The following is an 18,002-nucleotide window of genomic DNA, read 5'->3' on the forward strand; positions in this document are numbered from 1 at the left end:
CACGTCAGACCCTTATGCAAGTAGTTTTTTTGGCTTGGCATTGATTGATGTTGGATGTCCTCCTGAGGGATGTAGTTGCCAGATTCTGTCCTACTGTCGCATCTGATCGTGAAAACAACGAGCTGGTTGGAGGACCCTGCCCCTAATGCTTCAGATTCTTCAACTTGGTGGAGATCCGGTGACCTAGCTGGCTAAGATAGGGTTTGACATGAACCAAGGCAAGCAGTAGAAATTCTCGCTGTATGTGGGCGGGCATTATCTTGAGGAAATGTTAGTTCTGAGTGGCTTACCGTGAAGGGTGCAAAACGGGGCGTACAATAGGAGCTGTAAGGGTGCCGTTGATGATAACCAAAGGGATTCTTCTACGAACTGAAGTGGCGCCTCAGACCACCACTTGTGGTTACTGGGCCGTAGGTCGGTCGACGGTCAGTCTGATACTCCACAGATGTTCGGAGCATCTCCAGAGACGTCTTCGGCCAGGAATCTCATTAACTGGAGTAGGACTGTCTTCAGTGATGAGTCCAGCTACGAACTGTGTCACGATTTCCAATGTAGAAGTGTCTGGATACGACCCGGAGAACTGTGGAGTAATGACCTGATTGTTGCCCGCATTTCCTGCCTTAAAGCGTATATTTAAATGAAGTAGATTTGCTAGTAACCATCATTGCTCTGTGATATGTTGTAGACTATTGATACCTAAAACACTTATACACTCCTGGAAATTGAAATAAGAACACCGTGAATTGATTGTCCCAGGAAGGGGAAACTTTATTGACACATTCCTGGGGTCAGATAAATCACATGATCACACTGACAGAACCACAGGCACATAGACACAGGCAACAGAGCATGCACAATGTCGGCACTAGTACAGTGTATATCCACCTTTCGCAGCAATGCAGACTGCTATTCTCCCATGGAGACGATCGTAGAGATGCTGGATGTAGTCCTGTGGAACGGCTTGCCATGCCATTTCCACCTGGCGCCTCGGTTGGACCAGCGTTCGTGCTGGACGTGCAGACCGCGTTAGACGACGCTTCATCCAGTCCCAAACATGCTCAATGCGGGACAGATCAGGAGATCTTGCTGGCCAGGGTAGTTGACTTACACCTTCTAGAGCACGTTGGGTGGCACGGGATACATGCGGACGTGCATTGTCCTGTTGGAACAGCAAGTTCCCTTGCCGGTCTAGAAATGGTAGAACGATGGGTTCGATGACGGTTTGGATGTACCGTGCACTATTCAGTGTCCCCTCGACGATCACCAGAGGTGTACGGCCAGTGTAGGAGATCGCTCCCCACACCATGATGCCGGGTGTTGGCCCTGTGTGCCTCGGTCGTATGCAGTCCTGATTGTGGCGCTCACCTGCACGGCGCCAAACACGCATACGACCATCATTGGCACCAAGGCAGAAGCGACTCTCATCGCTGAAGACGACACGTCTCCATTCGTCCCTCCATTCACGCCTGTCACGACACCACTGGAGGCGGGCTGCACTATGTTGGGGCGTGAGCGGAAGACGGCCTAACGGTGTGCGGGACCGTAGCCCAGCTTCATGGAGAAGGTTGCGAATGGTCCTCGCCGATACCCCAGGAGCAACAGTGTCCCTAATTTGCTGGGAAGTGGCGGTGCGGTCCCCTACGGCACTGCGTAGGATCCTACGGTCTTGGCGTGCATCCGTGCGTCGCTGCGGTCCTGTCCCAGGTCGACGGGCACGTGCACCTTCCGCCGACCACTGGCGACAACATCGATGTACTGTGGAGACCTCACGCCCCACGTGTTGAGCAATTCGGCGGTACGTCCACCCGGCCTCCCGCATGCCCACTATACGCCCTCGCTCAAAGTCCGTCAACTGCACATACGGTTCACGTCCACGCTGTCACGGCATGCTACCAGTGTTAAAGACTGCGATGCAGCTCCATATGCCACGGCAAACTGGCTCACACTGACGGCGGCGGTGCACAAATGCTGCGCAGCTAGCGCCATTCGACGGCCAACACCGCGGTTCCTGGTGTGTCCGCTGTGCCGTGCGTGTGATCATTGCTTGTACAGCCCTCTCGCAGTGTCCGGAGCAAGTATGGTGGATCTGACACACCGTTGTCAATGTGTTCTTTTTTCCATTTCCAGGAGTGTAGTTCTCGCCCACCTGCTTGCTAGGTGTGAGAGTATGGGTTGTTCCCATGTTTCATGTCAGATAATCACCTTTACTGGTGCTCGATTACTTCCTTTATAGGAAACAAAACAGAAAAAGATAAGCATCCTCAGTGAAACGGTAACTGATTTACCCCTTTTGTAAACCAGCAGTAAGATAATTTTAGTAGCACTTTGTATTACCTATTTACTCGAAAGCAAGACAAGGGTAAAACAAAATTTAACCTAGTAAACTGGATGCCTGTATGACCAACGCTGCATTCTGGGATTATTTGAGTAGCAATCACATTTACCTGTTTGCTCCTCATTCTTTATAATTTCTGCATCGGATTTCTTATGAAGCACAAAACGCCACGCGCCTGCCCTTATCATTAGACACATAAACCAACTGACAGGTTTTATACTCGGACAGTTGTTGTGCCTCAACTGTCGCATGCGGTCAGTCGTCATAGTGAATGTAGGCTTGTTGTGATAGTTGTGTTCACATATTTGAAGTTAAGGGTAAATAAGAGGAAATAGCTGAAGCTGGATTCTTGTTAGTTCTACTCAGTTGAGAATAATAACACCCCCCACACTATGATTTTTGTAAATGAAACTTTGGCAGAAAGAATTTTTGTAATTTCGATTGTAGTTCATAGTTTGAAGACAGCTAGTTCAGCTCTTAGGGCCGTATGCCAATCCCATCTGCAATTGTTCAATGTATAATGTCTTCCACCTAGGAGGAGACCCATAGGAGCAGGATAACAACGAGCTGTAGCACCGTACACTGCTCACAGTTCTCATATCACACGCACTCCATATATTCGCACTGAGTTTTATTAATAATTCCACACCATTCGGTTCTAATCATGTTTTCCTTCGTAATCAGGCGAATGCCGCAACTAGTAATTCGCCTCCCCCCCTCCCCTTCTCCCCACCCCATTTATTCCCAGATAGGACCCATACTGTCCTTCTACTGGCCCGTCTGGGAACTGGTTGTAAAACACTGCAACTCTGCCCTCAAACAGCCCTCTCAGATATCTCTTCTGCCCAGATATACGGCATATGTTAAGTAAATCATTATCTTCATTCATTTTTCCCATAAAATAATACACTTTTACATATACTCGGCTTTTCATTTTTTGCTCTAGGACGCTTGATCCCAGAGTTGACTTAAACACATTAACCATACCAAGGTCCTCACTTCGGATTTGAAGTCAAATGTAGAAACTAAGTCCCCTCCCAAATATTTCCCATTCGGCGTCTCATTGCCTTGTGACCTTCTGAGAGGTAAATAAAGATTTTAAACATCACATTAATTTATTTCCTATCGAAATGAATAGGAATTAGCTATTTTTAACTCGTATAGATTTTGAGTACACATCAGTGTTATTTGTCAGTTCGGTAGCGTTAAAAATGCTTCAGTAGAGAAACACTACAGTGTTTTACATGAGCAAGGAAAAAAGAATCAAAGATTTCAGTTTGCTTGGGACATTGTTGATACATGTAAAAAAATGGTTCAAATGGCTCTAAGCACTATGGGACTCAACTGCTGTGGTCATTAGTCCCCTAGAACTTAGAACTACTTAAACCTAACTAACCTGAGGACATCACACACATCCATGCCCGAGGCAGGATTCGACCCTGCGACCGTAGCAGTCGCACGGTTCCGGACTGCGCACCTAGAACCGCGAGACCACCGCGGCCGGCTTGATAGATGTAGATTATCATATGACTGAACACTTATTATGCACTATTTGTACTTCTTTTAACTTGTTTACTGGTCATTAAGAGAATAAACCTAGGCTAAAATTTGTTTCTTACGGAACATTACCAATTTATTATTAACTTTCAGACGAAAGGTTTCAAGCAACTCAGATGTGTATCTCGTTATACAAAAGCTTGAGCCTCACATTGCTACGTGAAAGTCGTTTTTCTTTCTTTTCCTTGTTTAAAAAGTCCGCTTTGAACATTAATTGTCTCTCTGGTACAATATCTCACGCTTCTCCTTGTCAATACATTAAAAGAAGACAAACTTCTTTACAGTCTTATTTACGGTATTATTACATACATTCGGACTCACACACAGTGCTTCACTAATACTTCCGAAAAGAGGAAAATGCAATCAAAAAAGAAACACTTAAAAGCTATTTTTTTAGGACGAATTCGTCTGGCGCAATCAGTAATCCTAAAAATTTTTAACTTAAAAAGAGCGAAGAAAAGAACGGAGAACATTCTTATTCTAATTTTTTGTCACTTCTGCTAAACATAAGAGCTATAGTCGAGTGTGACTATTCACATGATGAATGTGATCTTGATTAGCAGAAACTGTTGATGGCTCATATGAAGTGAAGGCCCACCGCGACATTTGGTTTGAAAGATTAAATAACAAGGAAACAAGATAGGTTTTATTGTTCTGTTAACGACAAGGTCATTAGATACAGACCACACTTATTGTCAAAAATATGACCGTATGATTTATCACGCGAAGTTTGTTACTGGACTGAGTATATTTTGCTCGGGAGTAAACGGCACCTTAACTAGGATAGAGTCATCAGCAGATCTACAAGTAACTTCGGGAGTGTCCCAGGGAACCCTTGTTGTTCATGTAGCGTTTTAATGATGTCGTACACAATAATAATGGTAACCTCAGACTTTGTGCAGATGATGCAGTCCTCTGTGACGAAGTGGTACCTGCAAGAATCAATGTGGATATTCATTCGAATCTTCATAAGACTTAACAGTGGTTCAAGAATAGACAACTCAGTTTAAATGCTCAGAAATATAAAACTGTGCACTTTACAAAACGAGAAAAATACGTAGTAACCTATGACTACAGCATCAGTGAGTCACAGTTGAAATCGGTCAATTCATACAAATACTTGTGTGTGATGCTTTGCAGCGATATGAAATGGAAGGATCACAGAGTCTCACTGAAACTTTTCTAGTGTCGGGCAGGGAATGGAGGATTATGTATTATAGCCGAGTGAGGTAAATGAAAGCAGCCTATTACTATTTGGGGAAAAAGTAAGTAAGCTTTTGCTGTGTTTTTCTACTCATGAGAAATTGAAGAGTCGCCATATGGCTGAGCGTCAATGCTCATTACACAATGAATGAATTTATTCGATAGCCTGTGGACTGATCAGAAAGTATCTGTAATTTAAAAGTAGAAATGTTCCTTGGAAATGTCATAAAAAAAAGTCTCTCACATTTGAGAATGCTTGAAGGTATCGGTTAATCTATATAAAAGTGATATGGGATTAACTCACTACCGAAATGGTACCAAGATGAACTCGATTACTGCACACTTATTTTACGAAGATCCACATCAATGTTGAAAACCAAATATGGCGAACGTCTTCGTTCAAAAATAACAAGAAATACTTGTAGTATTAAACTGGGTCAGAAGTTACGCACGTACTGTGGTTCTGCGAGGTACTTGGGAACACAGAGTGAAAGAGGCGCTACTTCCAGAGATCGCTACTGAAACGACAAGAAATGATGTGGCAGAAATAATTACTTTGACCATGGTATTACGGAGAGGTGCACCATAAGCAACAGATGCACAGGGCAAGCGAACGAGCAAGTCATCGTAACTCCAGATACAGTGTAACGAGCGTTCCAAAAGAACTGAATTGGAATTGTGACTATCTCAATCACATTATAACTCTACTACAAGAATACTCACAATTCTGACTGACATTTTGGATTTTGAACGTACACCAGCGGTTCTCCACCGATAAAAGAATCATCAATCTGCTCTTATCTGCCACTCCCCAAACAAGATCCTCTCTCTGCCGCTCTCAGAAACCATATGATCTCTCCACCAATCTCCAGAACAGAGTGTTCTCTATACTCTCCTCCAGAGCACCAAATTTGTGTCTATTTTCGATTTTTTTCAGTATGGCATCTCAACAAAAATACCTCCAGGAAAACCCGTGATAGCCAACTAAGGTTCGTTGTTATTTGTTTCACTTATTGAAAGAGAGATTATTTTCCACAGGAGTCCCGTCCTCCCGTCTCATGAGACCAAGAAAGGTCCACAGCACATATTACCAACCAATGAGGGCTCTAATCTTGGCATAAGCTTAAGAAACGTTTCTCACTCTACCATCCTGCATATTTTTCGGAAGTGTCTGAGTGGTTTTGATAAACAACTTTGGCGACGGTACATTTGTCAGGGGCCTAACTTCCCACTTAACCCGTATGCTTTCAGCCTTCGACTGTTGCCAGTACTTTACCTGGGGGCGCCAACGGTCATCTGTTCCTAAGCTCTCGTTTCTGGGCAGGGGTCATCGAGCCTGGAAGAAGCAGGTCTCGACCGTTAATCATTGAAGTGTTCTCCTTGGTGATTACGGCTGAGAACGGACCATGACGAACCCCTACCGGGACTGTAAAGTGACAACCCTGGCACCGCCTTCTCTGGATGCGTTACGTGAAGGTTTTGCATTGTCTGAGGAACACAGAGATCGCCGCCCGGCCCTGAGAGACACACGACTCGACGAATTGGCCATCCGAACTTTACAGAATTTACGAGTAAACCTATTATTTCAGCTAAAATCAGGCTTGCTTGGTCCTTTACCTATCAAGAGGTGCATCAAATTGTGCATCTAAATTCTATTAAAAGGAGGTAATTATGAGGATGGCTGCCATTGTTTCTGCTCTGTCCACAATGAAATTACTGGTGGAAACCATTCTTAAGCGACTTTTAATTTCAGCGACGGATGTCCCAGTCAGAGTATAAATAGCGAGAGACAAGTCAGAATTTTCCCATGTTTCTTTTGTTAATTTACCTCTTAGTTGTCTGTTGTCATGATTTTCACATTAGTTGAATTAGGAAGGAAGTGAAGAGCGCTGACCCTGCCTATCATTTCCAAACATGCGCACCGAAAGAAAACAATGGCAGATTTCTTTACAACAGGTTGGTTATGTACTCAAACGTTTAGCAAGTCGAAAAAGCCAATGAACAGTTTAGAGAAGCAAATCACATATGAGAGGGATCTGACAGATCAGATCAGACGTGGGTTGGGTAGTTGGCAGATTTCGATTTATAACAGTAGGGAAATCCTATCAGCCTACAAAGGATCACAGGTTTGTTCGACATGACGGAGAGCGTCAAGGAGATTATGAAACAACTGAACCCGCAGAATTTTAAGAACTTAAATCATGCTCCCAAAGCATACTTACAAAGTTCCAAGAACCATCTTCAAATGAGGTCTCTAGAAATATACTGCAATCCCCTACTCGTAGGGATCGTGAGGCTAAGACTAGATTAATAACAGCGCCCGTAGAGGCATTCGAACAATCATTCGTCGCATGCTCCGTGCGTGAAACGATCGGAAAGCAGCACTAATAACTGATACAATGAGAAGCACCCTATGCCACGCACTTCACAATAGATAGTTGTAATTGGCGGAAGGATGGAAAAGAAACTCATTCATGTCTTTCAGAGGAACCATCCAGACATTTGCCTTAAATGTATTGGGGAAACAACGGAAAATCTGAATCAGGACAGCCGAAAGGGGGTTAGAGCTGCCGAATGCCAGTTCATTGTGTTAACCTCTGCACTGTCTTTCTCGGTGAAGACATTCACAGAGCAAACCGAGGAAGGATGGGAATTAGGGTTCAGCACCCCGTAACGCTCCAACTGACTATGCAGAGAAACGAGCGGAACTTAATTCACGATGCGCACACTTAGTAGATCCAAAGAAGGCTGTGCGTCACGTCGGTGTATTTGCAGTCACACCCGACACTCGATGAAGACGTCCTTCATGCGCAATTGCATCGCCCTCGTTAACGCTTGGTTAACAGCCTGTTAAATTAACGGGTATCACGTCTCGGAAAATTGTGGTTTTTCCGACTAGACCGCGGAATCCCGTACTAATTACGAGGCGCCCATTTGTGGTAAGACCTCGCCGGTGTGTCACGGATTCTTCCCGTCGTCGTCCTTTTTCAAGAGACGAGTAGTCGAATCGATTCCGCAGCAAGAGCGGCGAGCACCCGACGGGATAGCACGCGGACTCAGGGAATTAACGAGTGACAAGGCAGATCCTTTCTTCAGGCGCTCCGACCGTGCAATGTATTCGTGTCCCAGCGGCTGCGACGAGGTCTCTATCGGCCATACACGACGCGAGAGGGAAAAAGAGGGCGAGCGGGGTCGGCCAATGGGGAGCCGTGGACGCCGCTGACAGTTAATCGAGGCGATTTTGCAGCCGCGGCACTCATTGTTCGGGTCGTGCGGCCAATCTGCGGCGCCGAATCGCCGCCGCCGATCACTTTTTCTGCCGACTCCAGCGTGAAATCAGGGAATCCGCAGCGCCCGCGATCTGCCGCTCGTCTCCTCCCCCTACCCCTCCCCCTCCTGCTCCTCCATCTTCTTCTTCTTTACTTCTGTGAGATGGAGTCACCTCACAGAAGGTGACTTCCACTTGTTCCTAACATCACCTGTCAAGATTGCAGTGCTTGAAGCCTTCATCTGTTACCTTAGTAGAACGTTACCTAAAGACATCTCGCAGAAACCGAAACAATTCTGGTTTTATGTAATGGCTGCTAGCATAACGAAAATCAGTGTCCAGACACTCATAAACAAGGCAGGAACTGAAATCGGGGTAGTAAAGCAAAAGCAGAAATGATGAACTCCGTTTACAAACGCTCCTTTACAAACTAAAGTCCAGGAATACCGCACAAATTTAAATCTCGTACCCTGCAAAGATGCGTGAAATAAAATTTGTACCTATGGCGCTTAAAACACGTGAAAATTTGAAAATGATAGCAGTGAGATTTTAAGAGAAAATTATGCGTATATCCAAATAACAGGCTAATGGTAAATGGAGCTGACGTAATTATAGCAGTAGATAAGAAACTCAAATCCCACAGAGATAGAAACTGAAACTGAATGTGAAATTGTTCGATGCAGGACTCGCGAGGAGAACACGACAAGTGCCACAAATCGATTTCCCAGAAACTCGGCTCAGTAAGAGAGGGGGCAAAATAAGCGAGAACGTGCCTCGCCTTATCCGTAGTTGCTTCACCGCTACAGAGAAAACGATGTTCAAAGTTTTCGAGGTAAATTATGTTATATACCGGGAGCACGTTGGTCATCCGGGGAATTCATCCGTCAGCGCTTCGTGTTCGAAACCCTAATGTTGTGTTTATTTTGGTTCCTCATTTATCTACCCAAGTCCATAGGAGCTTACTACATGAAATTTTCCCAGTGTACATTGAAATAACCTTGTCCTTATCTGTATGCTAACTGTATGTCTGATGAATAAATTTTCAAAAGAGACAAAACAGAACAAAACAATAAATGACCGAGAAAATTATTTTTTCGGTGAAATTCTGTACTGTATCTTGATTCATAATCAATTGCAGGCGCCAGTTTTCGGTAAAGTGATGCGTTATGTCTGGTTTGAAATGAAATTATTGCCAAGGGGTGAAATATTCAGCAAAGATAACGACGTTTCTTTCACGACTGATATTCAAATGAAGAAATGTCACTGTGGGAAACCTGCGCTCGCACGGTGCTCGTGATGTTCCGAACTTCTACGTTTCGAATGTTTCTACAATCCGTAAATCCAATGGAATGCATCAAAACTTTCTGAAGAATAAACATGACTACTGATATAAGAATTGGCAGATGAATGAAATATAAGAATACGAGAACTGAAAGCCCTTAAAAATACCATATACAATATACTTATGAGCCTATTCATTATGACCAACTGCTTCAAGTGTGTTGGTCCACACTATGAACGCAGTAGACCAGTGATTCATTACGGTATGGATTTGACGAGTCTTTGCTGGTTTTCCGGAACTACGTGGCACCAGATGACCGCTCGTATGTTTCACACTTACTGAAAGGTATGGTCGGTGGTTTGTGGGTGCAGAGCATGTACCTGTTGGAACCCCAGATGTGTTCCATTACATTCAGCTCAGCTGAATTTCATAACCACGTCATGAACGTGTCTTCACTGTTGTGCTCGGAAGACCACTGTGGCACGGATCTGGCCTTGTGACACGGATACACACCCTGCTGAAAGATCTCACTGCTCTCATAGAAGAGTACGGAGGGATGTCATAGTTTTCACATTGTTCGCTGCTGTCCGTGAGTCTAAGATTACTACCAGAGGTCACATATAAATCCAGGCGAAAGTCAGCCATAGGACAATACTGCGCCCACTCGTCTGCGCTAATGGCATGGTGCATTTTTTCGAACAGTCTTTTGCCTGGATTGCAGTGCAATCGCACACGACGATTGGGGTGGTATAAGTGATACAGCTGCCCAGGCGTCTCGATTTCATTGTACCATGATCCCTGAACCTATGCGCACCGCAGTCGTAATTAGCAGTGTCATTGGGTTATTATTGGAGCACGTAGGGGTTGTCTGGAGCCCACGGTCCACAATGTATGTTGAACGGTATGCTCTGAAACCCTTACGCTTGAAACAGCATTGTATTCTACTATTAAGTCTGCTAAACTTCATCGTCCATGATTTACAGCGAGAGCATGCCTCCGACCTCCGCTTTGTGTTCAAATGGTTCAAATGGATCTGAACACTATGGGACTTAACTTCTGAGGTCTTCAGTATCCTAGAACTTAGAACTACTTAAACCTAACTACCCTAAGGACATCACACACATCCATGCCCGAGGCAGGATTTGAACCTGCGACCGTAGCGGTCACGTGGTTCCAGACTGAAGCGCCTAGAACCGCTCGGCCAAACACCATGTTATGTGATAAGAGGTGAACGTACAGCACCTCCTCACATAATCGCGGATGCAACTTGCTTTAAGTGTTCATATATGTACAATATTGTGCTTAAAAGGACAAGAAGCGTTTTATGCTCTCATAAAAAATCATCCAGTAACGAAGCAGTTGCGTAAAAGTCATTTTTGTACGTGCAAGAAGAGGTGATAGTATAGTCAAAAATTTCCCAACTTGGTACTGTCAGCGTTTCGTGCACGATCGTATCCAGTAATTACCTTGCACTCATTTTTCGGTAACTGGGTGGGGCTTCATTGAACAAAATCATGACAGAACTGATCGTGGCGGATCTCCAGATGTGAAACTTGTGCTGCCAAGTGTCACTGCGAACTCTTCCTCGACCAGTTATGACACGGAAACATTCAAGCATTGGACCTAGACAAATTTTTGGGGTGAGAAACTCTGATCTCAGGACACGTAAAGACCCAAGTTTATCCCCACAATAGCCGAAATTGCCGTAGCAGTCGTGATAATCGAGATACGCTCAACTCGAGGAAATACGTCGGCCCGAGCACTAGTCGTGTAAAAAAGTCCATCGGCCTGCAGTTCTTGATCCACTGCACCGGTCTGCACACTGGACCTGGAGACTCCTCTCTTCGTCATGCACATTCGTACGGCCATTTGTAAAGTCTCTACTCCATTGTATACCGTCTCCTTCACTCATCACAGTAGGTCCATGGACTAGCCACAACGCAACAGATAATGCCACATTCGTGCAACTACACTACTGGCCATTAAAATTGCTACGCCACGAAGATGACGTTCTACAGACGCGAAATTTAACCGACAGCAAGAAAATGCTCTGATATGCAAATGATTAGCTTTTCATAGCATTCACACAAGGTTGGTGCCGATGGCGACACTTGCAACTTGCTGACATGAGGAAAGTTTCCAACCGATTTCTCATACACAACAGCAGTTGACCGGCGTTGCCTGGTGAAACGTTGTTGTGATGCCTCGTGTAAGGAGCAGAAATGTGCACCATCACGTTTCCGACTTTGCTAAAGGTCGGATTGCAGCCTATCGCGATTGCGGTTAATCGTATCGCGACATTGCTGTTTGCGTTGGTAGAGATCCAATGACTGTTAGCAGAATATGGAATCCCTGGGTTCAGGAGGGTAATAGGGAACGCCGTGCTGGATCCCAATGGACTCGTATCACTAGCAGTCGAGATGACAGGCATCTTACCGGCGTGGCTGTAACGGATCGTGCAACCAAGTCTCAATCCCTGAGTCAATAGATGAGGATGTTTGTAAGACAACAACCATCTGCACGAACAGTTCGACGACGTTTGCAGCAGCATGGAGTATCAGCTCGGAGACCATGGTTGCGATTACCCTTGACGCTGCATCACAGACAGGAGCGCCTGCGGTGGTGTACTCAGCGACAAACCTGGGTGCACGAATGGCAAAACCTCATTTTTTCGGACGAATCCAGGTTCTGTTTAAAGCATATTGATGGTCGCATCCGTGTTTAGGGACATCGCGGTGAACGCACATTGGAAGCGTGTATTCGTTATCGCCATACTGGCCATACTGCCATTGGTTACACGTCCTGGTCTCCTCTTGTTTGCATTGACGGCACTTTTAACAGTGGACGTTACATTTCAGATATGTTAGGACCCGTTGCACTACCCTTCATTCGATACCCGCGAAACCCAACATTTCAGCAGGATAATACACGACCACATGTTGCAGGTCCTGTGCGGGCCTTTCTAGATACAGAAAATGTTCGACTGCTGCCCTGGCCAGCACATTCTCTAGATCTCTCACCAATTGAAAACGTCTGATTCCTCAGGAGCCATGCACCCAAATTCCGTAAAAATGTGATCACATCTCAGTTCTAGTATAATATATTGGTCCAATGAATACCCGTTTATCATCTGCATTTCTTATTGGAGTAGCAATTTTAATGGCCAGTAGTGTACACTCTCAGCTGCTAATATCTAAATACAAGCAAACAGCCGTTATCCACGTACTTACCGTAGTTACGGTTTTAATGTGAGCCACAAGAAAGAGCAAGAGGGAGAGAGAGAGAGACAGAGAGAGAGAGGGGGAGAAAGAAAGACAATAAAAGCGAAGACGAGGACGGAGAGAGAAGAGAGAGGATTAAAGCACTCGCCTTTAGAAAAATCTACACTGCAATCAACTTAGGTAGTTAAGGGTAGTTCTAGAAGCACATGTGCACAGTTTTATGTTTACCCTAACTTCTGTACGTAAAATATCAATGGACATCCAGGAAGCGTTGATGAGGACTCCATAAACAATGAAGAACAATATCCTTTATAATTATTGTTGTGTAGGCATTAGACCGTGGTCTTCTAATGCTGCAGAGGTTAGTAGAGGCTGTAGGGACAGAGTTACTACTTTCTAACTCATACGAGATCACTGTTACAAACTGTTCACATGTAACCGCGCAACGCTCGTATCGTGTCGTTATATGATCACTGCCAGAAGTTGTGGACTCATGGCGGAGTGTGTTATGGAGCTGGTCTGCACAAGGGTTACTGCACTTCAATAAGCACTGAGATCCTCGTCTGATTTCAGTCTTTTTCCTTTTCTGCAGGAGTATGTGTTGCATTTGCAGTTTGCAATTTTTTTTTTTTTTGTCAGGAGGGAGGGAAATGGGGAGGGTGGATCTTCATCAGTTCTCTGACTGGTGTTGTGCGGCCCGCTACGATATCCTCTCCTGTTATTTATCTCAGAGTATCGTTTATACAGACGTCCTGTATTGCTGCATATTCCGATCCCTGCCTGCCCCTACAGTTTTCCCCTCTAGAACTCCTTCTACTACCAAGGAAGTTACTACGTGGGATGTTTACAGAATTCGTAATCTGAATAGCAGTATGAGTAAAACGTGCTATAAGTTGGACCATGTTGCATCTTATTGCGTAGGTTTGAGAACAGTATGCTCCCTCAAGTCAGGAAGAAAACTAGTTTGTTACGGTAACTGCTTGCGAAGACACCGCTACAACAGCAAAACATGCCTTGTTTGTTCTCAATGTTAATTGACAGTTCAGTCGTTGACTGCAATCTGTGAGGCTTTGCGTACAAAGCAGTCTGATAATGCCTCTCTTGAATTCACGCATATCGACTTCTGTCGCCTGTCGTTTCGAGTAACAATAGAGGTTTTTCGCGGGCTTCATCATCGCTGCTCTCACCTGCTGCTGACCCATTCGGTTGCACTGCTCCTGATGCGGGCTACCTGCACAACAATAGCCGCATACCCCACTTCAATCTTGAAAGGAAAACGTACATCACACGAGAAGCGGCAGCCGGCTAAGAAAGCACAAATGTTGGAAAATCGTTATAACAAAATGTTGAACTATCACAGTCAGATTAAATTAATAATTTCTGTCTTCTCATTAGATATCCCGAGTCATAATGACTCTTATTCGTCTGAAACAATTTTGAACGAAATGTGAATTCAAAAGAAACGTAACGAAAGTATTAAAAATGCTTTTAAACTTTTGATTCATGCCTTATATACACTAATTAACTGACAGTGTTGCACCATGTGGCAACAGTTCGGTATTTATCACACTTTAAGAAGAGGTGCATCACTTTAATGTGTTAATTGATTAATTTTCCATCCCAGTCAGGCACGACTTTATGATATGTGACACCTATGGACACTAATGTAGCTTGTATTCTTTGTGGCTTGGAAATAAACATTCTCCGAATGTTATAACGCACCTGAAATAAATGCTGTCTCAGTTCAAGAAGGGTCCTAGATGTTCGCTAGTACGAAAGTATAGTCTTTGGATCAGTGATCTTGTCATGACGGTTGTCAGTGACACCTCTCCGAATGTTATAACGCACCTGAAATATATGCTGTCTCAGTTCAAGAAGGGTACTAGATGTACGCTAGTAAGAAAGTATAGTCTTTGGATCAGTGATCTTGTCATGACGGTTGGTAGTGACACCCTGTTTGTAACCTCTGATTAAATTTCCGCTGTTTTAATCCGTCTGTGACCTCCATGTTAGACACATCTAATGGCCAACACGTAGTTTCACATTATTCGTCTCTAGGAATGGTTGTTTTCTGTACTGAAAAAAAGCTTGCATTGGGATGAAATTTTGATCAACGTATCTCACAGGCTTCGAGATATTACAGCATCCGTTTGGTGACGTTTGGTCAAGGTGTTCACTATCTAACACTTTCCATTTCTGTGAAAATATTTCTTCAGTGTCTTCTAATTAAGTGCCGTTACATTAGTTTGGAAGAAGGAAAAGGAGCCTGTCGTGTAAAGTTCTTGTAAAGCTTTCTTCGAAAAACCACGTTCAAGATCTAGTGCAGACAATGAATACTGCTATCTTAACAATTAAAGTAATCTCCATTCCTTATGACACAGAAACATGATGGATTGCTTACTTTGCTTTTTTTTTTGAGTCTATTATTTTCAAGGGTGCCGTATATTGCTGTAACTCTATGATCTTCCCAACAACATTCTTAACCCAGAAATTGGCGATCAGGCAGATCTGCAGTGTCATTTAGTGAACTCTGTGTAGGTCATTCGTCCTATGATTCAGACTTCTGACTCACCTGTCATGGAATTTGTTGTTGACAACACTGACTCATTCATAAAAATCTTCAACATTCATATGGTGAACACCAGATGGTGAAAGGAATTGCACTTCAATAGCACTTCCTTATGCAGTGTGTAGAAAGCTGTGCACTATTCAGCAGGTTTGATTCTTCGAGCAGAACTGGAAAAAATTCAGTGATAAATCGTGAGTGTTCAGATCTAAGTTGAAAGGTGACTCTGTGGTTCACTGGTTCTATTCTGTACAGGAGTTCCTAGGAATACTTGAGAACTTCTCTCTGTAATATGTCATTTATTCGCATACGCTTTCACGATTTTTGTCGTGTTATATTAATTATTTTTCTTATAAATTTGGTTATCGGTATTTCGTAAACTATGAAGTAACCTGCTACGAATTAGCTTTGGTTAACACTGTTCCTTGGGAAGAGATAAATAAAGAAATAAAAACATATTGCGGCTCGCATCTTAGACGATGGTAATGTCCTTTCACTTCCAGCAGTGAACTTGAAGCACCATTCGAGAGTATTCTGGAGTGCCTTGTGTACGTATATTTATTAGATTACACGACGACTCTCGGCATCTGTAACCCTGGTATGTTTTATTTTCTAACCGCTCCAATGTTCTTAAATGAACATCGTCTACAGTTTGGTAGTGGCCTGTTTCGAAAAGACAACGTTTTCTTTATATTGCATAAATATGCGCTTAATAAGTTTAGGAATAACAGGAAACGAGAAATAAATAGAAAATATGCATATAAAAAGAAAATTTCCAGCCAAGCGTTTCTTTGTGTCAAAAAGGCAATTTCGAATGGGAATTCATATTAGGTAAATTCATGTTGTTCAGTTTTTCCAGATACTGGATTCCAAAACTGAAGAGCGATTCTGGAAAGTCTTCCATATTTAACCTACTGCTGCCGTAATCATTTCGTTAGATACAAAACTTGTCAGGCTACATTTTTCTTTGCAGGTGAGGACAGGGTGAAGTAGATGTAGATGTAGATGAAGTCAAAAGTTAGAAACCTAGAATCACAGTGGATGTTACAATAGCTCCTACTTCAGATCCCTCCGTTTTCTCCTTTTCAAGGAATCTTTTTTGGCAATTGCAGTATCCTGATGAGGCATGGCTTTTTTGCTTTTCCCGTCAATGATATTTCTCGTTAATTCTTCTTTCATGTAGTTGATCTAAACAAATAGGCGGGAAAAGCACTTACTCAAACGAGTTAAATAGTGGCGAGGCTTTCAACACTCGTTTAATTTTAGCTGGCGTATAATAAACACGGATACAATCTTGAAAAAAAATAAGAAACCTGTCCCACAATTCATTCTTATTGTGAAATGTTCCGTACTCTTTCTTATGATACTCCTACGACGTCAGCTGTTTCATAAGTCTTCAGTCAGGAATCGCCCACCACGAAAATGTGCACTTTATGCATATTTGCGCCTGTGGTTGTGGTTTGATAAATTCTTGAAGCGTTGCTTCTTCTTCGTCCTAACCGAGTCAGCTCTGTGTTGCCGATGTAATTACAAATTTCAGTTTCAGGGGACGGTATGGCGTTTAAATACACAAGAAATGACCAAAATGCTAGGAAAGCTAGAGAAGTACGATAGCTGTAGCTAATTTTCTTGATAACTCGTCGACAATTAGGCAACATTATAACAATCGCTGCTGATTGTCGTATAATTTCAGTATAACGTCAAAATTATTAATCCATTCATTTCTTCTCGTAGATTAAGTTTTTACTCATTCATAATATTCAATTCACTCTAAATAGTTTGTAAAAAAGAGGGCTGTTATTTTTTTTTTCAGGTCCAATCGGTCGATAATGGAAACCACAATGAAAACAAAAATGCCTTGTTTGCAACTTTTATCTTTACTTTCCAGCTACTTCTCTACATATTTGCAACCACGACTTAGACATCTGTTGCATCGTGGTACGAACATTCCAGTACCCTCGTCACAGAAGGTGGTTTCTACCAGTTCTCCATTGGGATCCACAGCTGGTAGTCTGTGACAGAATGCAGTATTCTTAGCGAGCGGTTCATGTGAGCGAAGAGGTGAAACTCGGTGGCAGCCAAGTTGTGGCCATATAGTGGGTGTTCAAACAGCTCCCCACACTGCAGGAGCATCTTTGTTGGAGCTGCAGCGTTCGGTCGAACACCGCCATAAGGAAGGACAAGCTTGGTAACAAGATTCCTCCTCGCTTGTTCTGAATTGCCCTTGTAGACGGTTTTCTCGAATCGTTTGATTCACTTTGTCAACAAGATCATTGGATGACACTCGTCTTCTTCGCTGACTGCCTGCATTAAGAATGTCTGTACGTCCTGCTTCAAAGTTCCGGCACCACTGCCGCACTTTTCTCTCACGCAGGACAGTAATGTCATGTGGGCTACATGAAATCAGGCAGAACTCTTGAGAATGAAGAAATAGAATGGCAGCACGCACTTCAAGCTTGAAGGGACTTTATTACTCTATTCCTCTTGACGTACTCTCTGTGCACCCAGAGGAGAAACTGCAACGTGGGTTGATGGACTGGCATACTAGAGACACTGCTGCATGCATCTGC

Source organism: Schistocerca gregaria, chromosome 7 (assembly GCF_023897955.1).
Source record: "Schistocerca gregaria isolate iqSchGreg1 chromosome 7, iqSchGreg1.2, whole genome shotgun sequence".
Taxonomy (NCBI): domain Eukaryota; kingdom Metazoa; phylum Arthropoda; class Insecta; order Orthoptera; family Acrididae; genus Schistocerca; species Schistocerca gregaria.